Source organism: Pogoniulus pusillus, chromosome 9 (assembly GCF_015220805.1).
Source record: "Pogoniulus pusillus isolate bPogPus1 chromosome 9, bPogPus1.pri, whole genome shotgun sequence".
NCBI lineage: Eukaryota > Metazoa > Chordata > Aves > Piciformes > Lybiidae > Pogoniulus > Pogoniulus pusillus.
The window spans coordinates 22,974,194-22,984,419 of NC_087272.1; the positions used below are offsets into that span (position 1 = coordinate 22,974,194).

At 36.3% G+C, this 10,226-nt stretch overlaps 1 long non-coding RNA gene across 6 annotated transcripts in view; it reads left to right on the forward strand.

Annotated features, from left to right (window-relative positions):
• The window catches only part of LOC135178459 (uncharacterized), a 60,195-nt gene extending 52,011 nt beyond the window's left edge, over nucleotides 1-8,184 (forward strand). For 2 of the 6 annotated variants that reach the window (XR_010303543.1, XR_010303545.1), the window contains exons 3-7: nucleotides 410-511; nucleotides 1,144-1,306; nucleotides 2,997-3,071; nucleotides 3,359-3,477; nucleotides 7,940-8,184. This is a non-coding gene — a long non-coding RNA (uncharacterized LOC135178459). Of the gene's footprint in view, nucleotides 1-398; nucleotides 512-1,143; nucleotides 1,307-2,996; nucleotides 3,072-3,358; nucleotides 3,478-7,939 lie in introns of all 6 variants that reach the window. The other 4 variants (XR_010303544.1, XR_010303547.1, XR_010303546.1 and 1 more) reach the window with 4 other exon arrangements.
• The last annotated feature ends 2,042 nt before the right edge of the window (nucleotides 8,185-10,226 follow it).

The window sequence follows — 10,226 nt, forward strand, 5'->3', positions numbered from 1 at the left end:
TTTTACTTGATACTTTTCACTACTTAATCACTTCCCTTTATTTTGAATAGGATTTGCATGTTAGTGCATAGTGATGCATTTTTATATATTCATGCATCATGCATTATTGCAGTACACTGTTTCAAAGTATAAAGGTTTCATGAGGATGAACTTGGCAGGATAACTTTCCACATAAAACTTAAAATAGTTTTGTCTGAAGTCAGAAAGGAAGGTATTTGTCAGTAAGAGCTAGTAAAATGCTCTATGTACAGAGGTGGAGAAAATAATTTGCTTACGTGCATAAGTTTTAAATACCTATGTTTTTCACTTTATTCTTCATGAAGAACTAATCACTGGTAAAAACTAGTTAAAAACATTGAAGTATTACATGATGCTTTTTGAAATACCCCAAAATAAAGGCAATTCTTAGTTCCCTGTTTAAAGCTCCATGAAAACTAAGCCAAGGACAAGTGAAGGGCATCTGACGCCATCTACCTGGACCTGAAGAAGGCATTTGACTGATTAAAAGAATGTAAGCATTGGTTTCACACTACAAGGTATAATAAATAAAGTGTAATTGTATGGAAAAAAAAACCCTGGTGATTTTCAACACTGAAAATATTTGCCACTGAAGCTAGAAATTACCATAAATATTAGTTTGATATCTGCAAATAGCAAAATTGCTGTATGATGGGAAAGGAAGAATACCTGACAATCCAGTCAAAATTAATAGAAAATTCTGCTGTTCATGTGTGATAGTGAAACTCAGCTCTAGTGCACTCATACAGGAGGGCACAGAAGATGTGACGTTTTCAGGAGTATGTATTAATGTAGTTTAAATTTTGTGCTTCTGTAAGCTCAGCATAGGAAATTTTTCTCTTTTTTTTTTTCTTTTTTATGCATGCTTTACACTAATTACTCAGTCCTCTGATCCTTAGAGGCAAGAATGCATATTCATTAATGTGAAATGTAATAGCAGAATAGCGTAAGACAAATTGCATGCGTCATCTAGGTGGAACTTGTTGAATGCACACTGAGGGATGTAGAAATTGCATACAAAATTGGTTTTGCTAATCACAGGGGGAGTTAAACTTTCTGGAGAGGAGGGTGATTTGAAGATGGTGTGCACTTCACGACTCAAATACTGTTACTTTGGTGTTACAGAGAGGGGACCAAAACAGCTTTTTGTGAGCTGCATGCATGTTTTCATACAGGAAACTCAGGACAAGAAAAGAGGAAATAATCATTTTCTTCCCATCCAGTCCAAGTCTGAACAATGCTGTACTTTCTCTTCTATGAAAAAAAGGAGTTGTTCTGAGAAAATGGGGTAAGAATGCACCCAATCTTGAAAGCCTCTCTGGAGAATAATGCAGAGTGAGTGAGAAATGGTGGCACTGTGAAAGCAAGGACAATTTAATTGTGCATGGATGACACAGAGTAGGCATGTTCAGGGTGTTAGTAGTGAGCTGTGAAACCAGCTTTGCTTTTGCTCAGCTGAGCAGATAGGACCACACTGTTCAACCTGCTGCAGGTGACAGCAACATTCAATGGGCCTACACTGAACTGAACTCTCTTTACAGACCTAAATTAATAGGTGTACATAAGGTTACTATTAAATGTTACTAAAACATACAGTCAATAACTTGAACAGAAAATGGAAATAAACCAGATCTCTATGCCTGCTGAAAATCATATTTGATACAATGGTATTTAGTTCTTACTTATGACAAAAGTCTTTAGAGTTCACAAATAGTTTTCTTGTTAATTGACACCTCAAAAAACCCTGTCCCTTACCTAGTTGTCTAGTAGTTTTACCAACAAGCTTTTTGTTGCTTACTTCAGATCACTACTAAATGTTTCAATAGGTAACCCAACTTCAAATCAGAGAATCTTAACACTTAAAGAAAATAGGGCTTACCTTTATTTTAAAAAATATTAATAATCTTTGTTTACTTGTGTCAACTATTAAAAATGAGAATATTGCATATGAACTCAGCCACCTATATAATTGTTTAAATAGATAAATACAGTAGTTTATATATATTGTTATTATATTTATTATCTATAAATATAATAGTTTAAATAGATAGAATACTGAAGCTTGCTTGCCTAGGCAACAGTTACTCCTCATCTGAAAGCACATAACTACGAAAGAGTTAAAAGAAATCCTCCACTGTAGAGCAAGGATGTAAAAATGTAACTAAAAATAAACCCTGTTTCAGCTTGTTCAGAGGGCAAGAAGAGCACACGAGTAAGTCAATCCAAAAATAGTCTCCTTATATCTACAAATTTGCAGAAAAAGCATACTTCTTTTCAAAGCAGAAGTAAAGACAGAATTATCTGTAGCAGCAACATTTTTTCTCCAAAATGTTTGACTGCCAGGAGATTGTATGAACAGTAAAAAGCTGCTTTTCAATGTGTAGATGCTTCTAAAATCGCCACGGGAGATTCTTCCTTTTTGCTAGAATTCTGTTGATAGTCTGTTTTCTGATGGAATTGCTATTGCAGATAACTTCCTGCTGCCCTAGAGAAATTACACACAAGTGGTGTTACCTTCCAGAGTTGGTAGCATGTGTATGCAAGCAGTAGATGTGGGTACAAAAATTACTTTACGATATTTTTATCTGCAAGCTATTGGTGCTTGCAGTTACATAGGACATTTCCGCTGTTACTGTGCAGTGACACATTAGGCTAGGCATGTAAAGTAATGCAGTGTGACTGATACAAGCTGATGTTACACTTCACAGCACAATGCTTCATAATGTGTTATGTCAATGAGAGCATTTAAAAAAAAATAGAAAGGAAGTAATTCTCCAGAAAAAAACCTATTAAAAGAATAACTTTTGCCTTTCCTCCTGCTGTCTCTCTCAAAACACAAGAAAATACCGAGTACGGAAGGCAATTTGTATTTGACACACAAAAATAACCTTTAGAGAATCCATAGCAGTAGGTTGTTGTATAACAGAGACAATGAAGAAGGGGAAATAATTTTTTAAATCTGTTTTTTCTTTCTACAGAGTGAAGATCATTTCACAGTTGTGATCCTTAATGGTTTTCAACGCCATATACAGAGGTAGAGGAATAAGAGTAAGGTATATCAATGTACTTTATGTTATAAACATTTTCATCTTGAAGGCAGTACACTGCTGCAGTTACAAACAAATACTGGTTTTACTGAATTCTCTTACATTTAAATCAATTGTATATTCCTTTTATATATTTTGATTTAGAACATCTATGTCTGGCTTTGAAGGTGCAGATTTAACTTGGTTTCAAATCTTACACTTTCTGGGAAAATGATACGACTGTACAGAAACTAGTGTGGTGTTTTCCTCTGCTGTTGTAGGACTTCTTCCAATTACTATTTTTCTTGTTCCAGGAGTTCTCCTACTACTCAGAAACCTTTCTGCCTTGTCCTCAAAACTGGTCCTCGTACTGTTCCATCTGACTCCTGATGCTACTGATACTAGCTGAGCATTTGGGCATCATTTACTACTGGTAGGTTTTTTTCCCTGACAGTTTTTAGAGAGTTTTGCAGTGTGTCATGAGAGACACAGTACTGTCCTGTAACTGGTGGAGTGGGTAAAGAAACCAGTGGATACTTTGGCCTTCTCTGTACGGGTGTACTCTACACTTTAATGTGCATCTTCTCAGTACTTATGTTAGTTGTATGGTACCCAGGCCAGGAAACCTCTAGCTTCACTGGTGTATTACATAAACAGTAAGTTCTTTTTTGAAGGTATATTTTATAACAATATATGCCACGTCAGCTTCTTGTAGGCAACTTAGGACCAAGGAGAACCTAAAGCTGTTTGGACCCATGACGTTCGGGCAGGATCTGAAAAAGATTGAAGCTGAGCAGCATTGTGAGGAAGGCTGGAGTCAGTAGTGGCTCCAGCCTGACACACTATGGTGTGCTCGGGGAAATGCAACAGGGTTTGGGGTTTGGGTTGTCTTCCCCACAAATGAAAACTAAAGAAAGACTTCGGTGCAAGGGAGGGGATGAGGTAGAAGGGTGGAAAGAGTCTGTGCCCTCAGTCACCTGACTGACCCAGGAGTTGTTTCTGGAAGTCTACATAGGCAACTTTTTGTTCTCTTTGGTAGCTGTAAGAAGCCAATGGAAGAAGTCATTGAAATTAGTAGGTAATGCGAGTGGCTGTTAGGTTTAGACCATTGGATAATGGAATTGAAATCATACCAGCAAATGTGCTTTTGGGAAAAAAAGAAAACATATCCAATAAGTAATGAAAATTTCTTAAGCAGCTCAAATTTCTTTTTGCCTGTAGGTTTTTGCCTGATTTCTTGAGGAATCAGTTTTATGCTAGCTCTGACAAATGAGCAAAAGGAAGTTCAGAAGTTGGTGACAGTTTAGCATTTAGAATAATGAAGACAAAGGAGCAAAAATGAGAAAGAGTTTGCCTTTATTGGTAAAAGAGTTTTCTTTTGCAGTCCATTCTTTTCTGTTCCAGGAGAAAATATGTTTTAGTCTTCCAAGCTAGAACTAGATTATTAATTTGTTAAAATTATTGCTTTATTCTCCAGTCAGTTTGATAGTAACAAAAGGACTTAACAAGGCTGCCTTTTTATTAGTGCATGTCAACTATCCAAGGATTATTCACTCAGTCCAGATCATCTTCCAGGACAAACTGTTTTTAAGCTCAGTCCCCACAAAATATTTCTCATCCACTTACAGTTGCAGGTGTGACCTTCCTATGAAAGCTAAGCAGTCAAAGAATGAGGAACATGTTATATTTTCTTTTTTTCACTGTGCATCAAGAGCTCCAGCCTCATGATACTGTAATTTAAATATGGTAACAGAATAAAATAAATTGCTTCTCTGTATAATTAGCAATTCTGAATGATTAGGTCTTCTATTGAGTTGCCCATACTGGTTATGTGCCTGTTTACAGCATCTTAAATCCACAAACTATCATTAAATAGCTGAGAGATGTTAAAACACAGAAGGCCTTCTAAAAGCAACCTGCTCTTAAGTTCTGAGTTTTGGAAGTGAACTCATTCAAGATCTCCTGTAATATATTCTTTTCCATTACGCTGATCTTACTAATCATCTGTCATTATTAGTGTAAGTTGTTATTGTGCTTATGATGCAGTTCCAGCTACTTCACGTAGTTAAGGATTATATTATCATATTTGCACTGTTATTTAGCAATTTAATGACATTCTGGAGGGAGAAACTAAAAGTAAGGATAAGCAAGTCTATAATTTATGAGATTAAAAGATCTCTGTGTTTCCTCAGAATACAACTAGATTTTCCTTTCTAATACTAAATCAGCTCTTTTAATATTGATAGAAAAGAAGTAATATTTTTCCTTAATGTATGAGTTTCTTTTAGTAATCTTATGTTTCCCAGGTTTGTTTTGGGGTTTTTTTTGGTATTGCTTGGAACAATAAGTAACAAGATAAATGTCAGAGACAGCAAAAATGTTATATCAAGAAAATAAAATCTGTTAGGTATGCTTGGGTGTTTAAAAACACTTTTAAATATTGTTCAAAGATAACTAATTTGTTTTCTGTAATGAAACTGCAGTAATTCTAGCAGATATTAATTGCTTAAGAGTCTGAAATAAGAGTCATATAGTGGGAAAAATTCTACAGGGGAATCCTAAATTAATCATGTCAATGTTGATGTAACTCTATCACGTAGTCTCTCTTTCTGTGCTATTTACATGCATTGGCTTTATCTCCTGCTTGGAGACACTACCCAGAAATCATACTGACCACTCAGAGAGGGCATCATGAACAAATTTGTATATAATGTAATATAAGCTCTTCAACACCTGCTGTCTTAGGCATCTGTTACTCTTCAGCACTCCACAGGAACTCCAGCTCCTGTCAAGGAAAGCTTTTTCTTTCCTTAACTTGCTTTGCTTAGAGAGAGGAGAGACTTTGTCTGTGCTGCTATGCTGCAGATGATGGAGAGTCCTGCTGCATCGTGCAGGGTTCTGCTGGCTAGGTTCTAAGTTTGACCTCAGAGATCCAGACCAGGGAGAACTGTGAATGTGTAGATGCCACAAATGTCTCTCAGTGTACAGTCTCCATTCATTATGGAAAGGATTTTGGCTAAGGTCCTAAGTAGTTGATGCAATTAGATACCTGAACTGAACTGTTCTCTGAAAAAAATCTTCAGTTGTTTTACACACAATGTCAAAAGTAGAGCAGGTGCTGTCCCTTTTCTTTGACTAGGTGCACTAAAATGGGATTAAAATATTACCTGGTTACTACTGTACTGTTTCAGAAAAGGAAAGGAAAATTAAACACAGTTTAATTAAACATAGCAAAGCAACTAGTAGCTGCAATTAATTTGTTTGAATTTGAAATATAGTTCTGTTTTTTTTCTGTGGGCCATCAAACCCACTGTTGCTGTGGGTCTCACACAGTCTAACTGTTGGGAATGGACACGTGCTGTGTTGTGTGTGCCAGCTCAGATAGTTACACGCTGTAAGACAGAATGGTTCTTAGTCAGGCGAGTGATTTTTGTGCAGAACTTTTCACAGTAAATGTAGTTATTACTAGAAGGCTACATTGAAACCAACATGAAAACTGACTAAAGGTTACATACAACATTTTAGATTACAAATCTTTTACTGCTAGCGTCAAGTCCTCTTGGGGTGAGGGTGATGGAGGTAGGAGCAATTGCTGCAACATGCAATCTGACATCACTTGATTTATTCATGTGCTCAAACAGTAGGTTATGTTATCTACTTGATTAATCATTTAAAAAACAAATTACTATAACTGAATTTTAGCCAAAGCTATGAAAAGGAGGAATTCAGCTATGACTAGACTAGAGAAACAGTTCACCAGTATTTGAATTTCTGTTGTGAAAGCAATGGTTTGGTTTTTATGCATGGATGAACACAATAAGAGATAATTACATGAAAATAGCTGAAGACCTCTAGTTGGTTTTGGTTTTGTTTGCTTTTTTTTGTTGGTGGGTGTCTTTTTCATGAAAGCAGGAGAGAAAGAAAAATTTATCTCAAGAAGTATATGGAAGGAAGTTTAAGACTTCACTGTAATCCTCTCATTGCTGGAAGAGAGGAGAAGTTATTTCATCATTACAGCTTATTTTTATATTAAACCACCAAATATTTAAGATTATTAAAACCTCCAGTAATTTAAAACTGGTTTTTTGGAGACTGCCGAGAGACTGTAGAAAACCGGGCACGCTATACTTTGAAAACTGAAGTAAAAAAACCTAGAGTTCCAAGAATTAAAGAACAGCAGTGTGACCCACTGTTCTTCATTTTAGAATTATAAGGCATTCACAATTTACCCTTAGAGACAGGTGGTATTAAATGTTCTTAGGTTTGGTCACGAAGAATGATTTAAACACCATGCCTAGATCTAATGTAAAGCTTTTATATATATATATATATATGTGTGTGTGTTTGTGTGTGTGTGTATGATTTGCATAAAAATATTTTGTTTTAATCTTTGTTTACCTAAATGAATTTCTCTAACTATCTTTTCAGTAAACTAATTGGCATAGGCTGGAATATCTGTCTAATCCATCCTGTCCAGATAATATTTATGTGGTAGAGAAATTGATCATTTATCCATATGCTCCTATTGGTGACCTTTGGTTTTGGGGAATTTTTGAAAGGCAGAATAATGCTGTTGAAGGTTTTTGTCTGTAGTAAAAAGTACCTACTTTTTGTGGGGGGGAGAACAGACACCTATTACTGTATCTTTCATTTTAGAAAATGGGATTTCATTCAGAGTTTGTTCATAGGCAGTCTGCAATAAGCAAAATAGTAGCAGTTTTAATTAGAGTAATATCTTTGCTAGCCAGAAAATTGAACAATATTTCATAAAAGTGTAATAGATTAATTTATTTCTCTAATTGCAGCTAGTCCATAATTTTGCTATCACTCTTTTATTTTCTTTCCTCTTTTCTTTTTTTTTTTCTCTTTTACTAACATCAAGATTTTTTTTGAAGGACTTCAAGAAAGTATTCTCTTAAGGACATGGGAGGTGTCAGCAGTGAAGTGAAAGGATAAAGGAAAAGGTTCTCCACGTAACTGTAACTATGTATGACGTGGAAAACTGCATAGTGATGCCCACAGAGGGAGACTTGATAACTCACCACCACCATCATCGCACCCCTTGCATCTTCGCTTCTCAGAATTCTTGTCTCTGTTGGCAGCAATGGGTAAGTTCAGTGAGGTCTTGCAGTGAGGGTATTTTAGCACATGAAGGAAGGCTGATGAAAGCACAAGTTCAGTGTAACTACGGCTCAGGAAGTTGCCTTAGGCTATGTAACAGCAATAGCAGTGGGCCAGCAAGCCTCAAGTGTGTTGTTACACGAAGGTCAAGGAGCTAGCTTGGTCTTGAAAGAAAAGAGATGAAAAATGTCTGTGATGGGAGGAATAACGTTTTCAAACACTGTGAATGTGGAGAATGTTGTCAGTCTGTTTATTTTCAAATTAACCATAAAAGTATTCTGAAGGAACTTTGTAATTACTTCCTTTTATCTATATATATTACCACCGGAATTTGTACCTATGGACTCTCACAGGGAGCTAGAATTAGCCTCTTGCCAAGCCAGGAGTTTCAACTTCTATTTACAGCACACACAGCAAGGCTTCAGAAAGGATTCTTGTACTTGTCAAGAAAAGGAGAGGGCTTATTATGAGAAAAGGGACACAGGTATCTGTCGCACTTTCAGACACTTCCCTCCTGTTTTGCCACTACCAGAATTAGCTCTGGCAGAGATGTAACGACAGGGTAAAACCTCTCTGAAACCTCCCTATGCAGTGATACTGGGAACACCCCTTCCCTCTTACAGCAGCCTATAGATACTCCAGACCTCCTGTTAGTCTTTTGGTGTCTTTGCATGTAGTTCTGGGGAAGAAGGCACAAAATGCAGCTTCCTCCCGACTCCCAGAATTTCTTTTTTAGTTCCAAGTGTGCCATAAGTGTAATGATCAAAGACTCTCACAGAAAGATCTACTCTGTATTTTACCCTTTTATCTGTATGTAACTGATATGTAATCTTAGTGACAAAGCTGGCCTTGCCTAAATCACCTACACTGTTGGATTAGGCCATTTTGGCATATCCATGTGCTTATGCTCAGAAGTTTTAACGTGTTAGCTAGACTTCCTTTAGTTTGTTTTTTAATCACCCATTAAGTCCTGATAATTTGAAATTCTTCCAGACTTTGAAGTTAGATTGAGTGCATATTGCCTTTTTCCAGTCAAAATCACTATAAACTAGGTGGTTAATTTGTGTCATTAAACAAACAAACCAAACTCAACCAAACCACTGCTATGCAGTTTTATATCACCAAAGTATTTTAAAACATACAGATCTAACTACAGGTAGAGCTTCAGGGTTTGTAGCAAGCCAAGTCTGAAGGCAGGATGAAAAGCTGTGAATCAAGTATACACATGTAACATTTTTTAAATGACTGAGTTTTAAAAATTAATTCTAATATGTAGGTTTGGGAGCTCCCTCCCTGCTTTTTTTTTTTTTTAGCTGAAAATAAGTACATTTTCTGAGTTTGGAGCCTGCATTCAAATAATTAATGGTAGTAGATATTGTTGTATGTGCTTGTAAGTGAAAAGAAGTCCTCTTTGATGAGATTTATACATATCTGCTAGCCTTCCAAGCAGCTTTCCTGGAGCTGCAGATTACAACTGCACAAGAAAATCAGTACAGTTCCCAGCCACTACATCTCTTACTTGGGAATGAAAAAAGTCTCAACCAGAGCTCCTAATTACACAGACGTGTGGAATAGTAACTATTTTACTCTATGTTATCATTTTGTGACAGAGTAGAAGTCATGAATGAGTTGTACTGAAAATAGAGAAGATTATGGTGAAGGAAGGCGTATATACTCTACCGGTGGAACAAAGTTATCCTAGCAGGGATAATGCTATCAAATATAACAGAAAATAGAAGTGAATATTTTTTTATATCTAACACTAGCATCCTGTTGCACAATAACTGTTTCACTAGAATCTGTAGTCTTTGTTATGCTATGACTCAACTACATAGAACCAACAAGAAGATACAGAACCAAGCAACCCCTGAGTCTCCTGAAGAGGTGGTTTAAGTACTAGAGTGTATATACTCAGAAAAATCCATTGTTCCAGGACTATATGAGGTTGACCCAGCCTCTCATGCTTCATTTAGAAAAACAAGCCAAGCAAACCTCTGAATTCATACAGCACCTGACAGATGGGAGTGCAGTATGGTTTACAAAATTTATTTTGCCCTTATT